This window comes from Sorex fumeus, unplaced genomic scaffold (assembly GCF_029834395.1).
Source record: "Sorex fumeus unplaced genomic scaffold, SorFum_2.1 ptg000002l, whole genome shotgun sequence".
In the NCBI taxonomy this organism is placed as follows: Eukaryota; Metazoa; Chordata; class Mammalia; order Eulipotyphla; family Soricidae; genus Sorex; species Sorex fumeus.
In genome coordinates this window covers 43,153,596-43,159,074 of record NW_026606059.1, presented here as the reverse complement: position 1 = coordinate 43,159,074, position 5,479 = coordinate 43,153,596, and positions in this window count along the sequence as shown.

The window sequence follows — 5,479 nt, the reverse complement described above, 5'->3', positions numbered from 1 at the left end:
GTTTTGTTATATTTTGATCACATGCTAGGCAAGTGTAAGAAAGAGTCACAGAGGACCTAGCTGATATGTTCCCCATGAACGGTTTCCTTCTTTTCTGTTACATAATTAGAATGAGTACAATTATGGATTGAGATGAGTTTAATTGGCTTTTGCATATTTAATCAGATTTTTGTCTTCCCGTTCATTTGTATTCCTCAGTTGATACGCTTCTGAACTTTTTACTAAGGATTCAGTTGCGTGAGGGAAAGCTCTGCCTCAAAGAGACTTAAATTTATGTCTTTTTTCTATTGTTTACAGTTTTTTTAAAATTTTATTTAATCACCGTGAGATAGTTACAAGCTTTCATGTTTAGTTTACAGTCACACAATGATCAAACACCCATCCCTCCACCAGGGCACATTCCCCACCACCAATATCCCAAGGTATCCTCCTTTTCCCACCCTCCCTCTACCTCCATGGAAGACATGATTCCCCATAATCTCTCTCTACTTTTGGGCATTATGAGTTGCAATACAGGCACTGAGAGGTTATCATGTTTTGTCCTTTATCCACTTTCTGCACACATCTCCCATCCCGACCGATTCCTCCAGCCATCTTTTTCTTAGAGATCCTTCTCTATTCCAGCAGCTTTCTCCCCTTTGCTCATGAGGCAGGCTTTCAGCTATGGAGCAATTTTCCTGTCCCGTGTATCTACTGTCTTTAGGTGTCAGCATGTTGTTTTATACTCCACAAATGAGTGCAGTCCTTCTATGCCCCTTTCTTTCTAACTCACTTCACTTAGCATGATACCCTTTATGTCTTTCTATTTATAAGAAAAGTTCACGACTTCATCTCTCCTGACAGCTGCATAGTACCCCATTGTGTAGATGTACCAAAGTTCCTTTAACCAGTCATCTGTTCTAGGACACTTCAGTTGTTTCCAGATTTTGGCTATTGTGAACAGTGCTGCAATGAACAGATAGGTACAGATGTCATTTCTACTGGGCTTTTTTGCATCCTCGGAATATATTCCTAGAAGTGGTGTTGCAGGGTCACATGGAAGCTCATTTTCTAGTTTTTGAAGAACTGTATGAATTGTTTACAGTTTTAAACTTTAGAAGGTAGAAACTTCCGCGGAGGTGGATCACGAGAAAGTGACAGTGTTTCTCCTCCCCGCTTCACATAAGTCACCCGTGGGGCTCACCAACATCAGAGGGATGGAAGTTGGAATGCTATATGACTGAAATTCAATCATGAACAGCTATATAATGGTCTACTTACAGTGATTTAATAAAAAAATTTAAAAAAAGAAAACCAGTTTTCTTTAAAACAGATTCCCCATTTCTATACATCCTGTCTTTCTGTCCTAGTCCTCTTAGTTTTTTACATAGCTTTTAAGACTTCTACAAATATCCTATGTAGGAATTTATTTATTATTTTATTGTTTTGTTTTGTTTTGAGTTTTGGCCACACCTTGAAATACGCAGGATTTACGCCTGGCACTAGAGACCAGTCCTGGAGGGGCTTGGGGTGACATATGTGGTACTGAGAATCAAACCTGGGTTGAATGCTTGCAAGGTTGTAGTCGCTTGACCACCCTATAGGGGAAGTTAGTCATCATTAACAACCACTCTATTGTACAAATTGTTGAAAGCCTATCCAAGTACCTGATACCTCCTTTCCCACAATTCTATCACGTATGTTCCAAACTGTATTCTCAGTAAGCTCAAAGTATACAAAACAGTTCTAGGGGTAAAACGGTTGAAGTGTACCATCTTCTCTAGTATAGCAATTAATGCTCTAAGGCTTAGAAACACTTTTAATTTTGCAATAATTTTAGTTTTAAAGAAGAGAAATAAAATACAAGGTAGAAATCTAGATAATTTTCTACACAATCAGGTTGAGATTTCAGTGAATTGAATGACGTTTTAAAAGCATGTAAGCCTGTGTGTATGGGTTCTAAAATTTCCTACTTTCATTTCCTTTCATTCTTGAACCAAGTTTCACAAAAGTAATTATCACATAAATTTGTTCATTTTCTTTTTACCAAGCGAATGTTTGCCAAATACTTCCCTTCAAAGATTTCACATGCATTAAATATTTATGCCCAATCTGTTACATAGAAAACTTGAGTATATACTTACTTTTAGAATTAATTTATTTCTAATTTTTTAATGTAATGTAATTAGCTGAATTGCTCTTAGAATAAAATCACTTGTTATATATTGAAATAAGTTAATCATGGCTTTGTGGAAATGTGGTAGTCTTATAATTATCTAGGAACCTGAAATGTTCCTTTTGGCTAAAAGTGTATAATCAACCTTAGTGGCCACTTAAATAGAATCACATTAAGTATGACTTTATTCAAAGAGTCATTCTTAATAATTGTGTCTTATTTATTAACGTCAATCAAAACTAAAATGGAGAAGTGGAAAAAAAAATCTGTAGACTATGCCATGTTTGTAGGCAAGGCAGTGTGACCCATAAATTTGCTTATAGATTAAGCACAGAATGCAGAGTGGCCTAATTGAAGTTTATTGTGACCATGAAGCCTTGCTTTTCTCATGTTAAAATTGCTCATTAAACTAGACATTCTCTAAAACACTTTCTTATTTTCAATTGCATATTTTTGAGCACTTCTGTTGATTTTTTGAGGGTAGAGCATATGCTAAACTGGGTCTAGTAACTTCAATGATGATCTCTTCATATTTCACAAAGATTTAAGTATGGAACCAGACATCTACTGTACTTTCTAGAGTTTCCAAACTAGATGGGAGTAATGATATCAGTGTATTTAGTGTATAGATTTAAAAAAAGTTTATATTCCAACAAAATTAGGAATCAAGGGTGAATTGCACAAACAAGTTGAACATGGCAGCCCTTCAGGAATTTTGTACTCTTAGTTTTAGACTTTATTAAAAGTTTGATATTGTTTCATTTCCGACCTCATAAACAGAATGTATTAGGGCCAGAGAGATAGTACAAGAGGTAGAGTATTTTCTGTGACACAGCTGAACAGGGTTGATCCCCAGCAACCGATATGGCCCCTGAGCACTGTCTAGAGTGATCCCTGAGCACAAAGCCAGGAATAAGGCCTGATTACAGCCGTATGTAGCCCTGAAATCAAAAACAAAAAGAACCTGTAGCTACACTAAAAATATGATTTACCATACTTACATCTCTATATTTAATTTACAGAATATCTTTTGTTTTATTTGGGGACTTACAACTGGCTTTGTTCAGGGCTTACTCCTTATTCTGTGCTCAGGGATAAACTTTAGCAAGTTCTCAGAACCATTTGGATTGCAGGGGATCAAACCCAGGTCACATATGTGCAAGGAAAGTAACTTACTGACTGTAGAATTTCTCCCACTTCTACAAAATATTCTTTAATTCTTTCAAATTCAACCAGAAATTCTGACATGTCCACTGGCACATAGTCAGTGTCCCTGCCTTTTCAATTCTCAAGATGTTTAGAGCAGGGTAAGTGCTATATGACACGTTTTGGAGCTGAAGATGCATTTTTCCTGCAATTAACATATTTTGCTATTTGTACTGAATCCATCATTCTATAAGAGAACACACTAAGGAGCAGTGACTGGGAAAGGTTTGAAATAACAGCATTTGCAGGTACATTCATAGTAGAACTAATTCTAAAATAAAGTAAATCATTTTTTGGTGACTACAGCTTTTGCTATATCTTAGCAATATTTTATCTATTCAAGTATCAAATAATTACAGTAATGCCACAAACATGAATGTTTCTAATTTATTCATTTCATGCTTCATGAAAGATTTAATGCAAAGAGATTTTATATTCAACACTGCTTTTTATTCATTACACTTTCCTATCATGAAAGTAAAAATATTTCCAATTTTATAGATACAGAAATTAAAACCAAGACTAAACATTTCATTTGTCTTAAATTTAAATAAAACTATGTATTAGAATAAGTATGGAAGCAGGAACAAATACAGGTCTTCCATCAAGAAACTTTAAATTTAAATAATTGGTCCAGTCATTGAATACAATGGCTTTAACAATGTTTTTTTATTTGTTTGTTTGTTTTTCTTTTTGGGTCACACCCAGTGATGCTCAGGGGTTACTCTTGGCTCTGCATTCAGAATCACTTCTGTCGGTACTTGGGGGAATCATATGGAATGACAGAGATCAAACCAGGGTAGGCCACATGCAAGGCAAAAGCCCTACCCACTGTACTATCACTCTAGCCCTAAAATGTTTATTATATTATGCAACACAATGGATATTTAGAATACTATAATGAAAGACTGGTTTCAAAGTGCTCTCAGCTGCAGGGTCAGAGATATAGTACAGCCAGTAATGCCCTTGCCTTGCACTCAGTAGACTCAGACTAGCTTCCCTGCATCCCTTATGATCCCACAGCATTATCAAGAATGTTGTGTCAGGATTAGCCTCTGAGTCAGGTGTAACCCCTGAGAATTTCCATGTGTGGCCCAAAACCAAAAAAAAAAAATGCTTTCAGCTTTGGTGGTGAGAGTCACAAACTAAAAAGCCTTATATTGGTGATATGCAAGCAATATATTGGAAACAAAGTAAAAGTTCATTTGAATAATTTATTTAATTTTGATTTAAGAAGATGAGAGGCACCACCTTCCCCAACTTTAGACTGTACTACAAAATGGTAGCAATTAAAACAGCATGGTATTGGCATAAAGACAGAGCCACAGACAATGGAACAGAGTTTGAATATCCTCACACCAACCCTCAAATATATGATTACCTAATCTTTGATACCTCTGTGCTGGGCGTTTGCCTTGCACGCAGTCAACATGGCTGACCCGAGTTCGATTCCTCCGCCCCTCTCAGAGAGCCTGGCCAGCTACCGAGAGTATCTTGCCCGCATGGCAGAGCCTGGCAAGCTACATATTTGATATGCCAAACACAGTAACAAGAAGTCTCCTGATGGAGACGTTACTGGGCCCGCTCGAGCAAATTGATGAACAACGGGAGGACCATGAACCGTGAATCTTTGATAAAGGAGCAAGAAACATGAGCAGATCAAGGAAAGCCTCTTCAACAAGTGGTGCTGGAAAAACTGGGCAGCTACATTAAAAAAAAAGAAAGAAAAAAGAACTCAGAACTCTTTCTAATGCCAGGTATAAAAGTTAGATCAAAGTGAATTAAAGACCTTGTTATCAGACCTGAATCCATAAGATACATTGAGGAAAATGTGGGAAGAAACTATGACATTGTGGGCATCCTCAAAGATGAAATACCACTGACCACGTCAATGGAAGCAAAGATAAAGAAATGGGACTATATAAAACTAAAGGGCTTTTGAACCTCAAAAGAAACAGGGACAAAGATACAAAGACAATCCACAGATTGGGAAAAAATATTAACCCAATACCCATCTGATAAGGGGTAAATATACACAATATATAAGGTAATGGTAGAACTTTACAAGAAGTATATATACAACCCTTTGAAAAAATGGGGAGAAAAAATGAAGAGAAA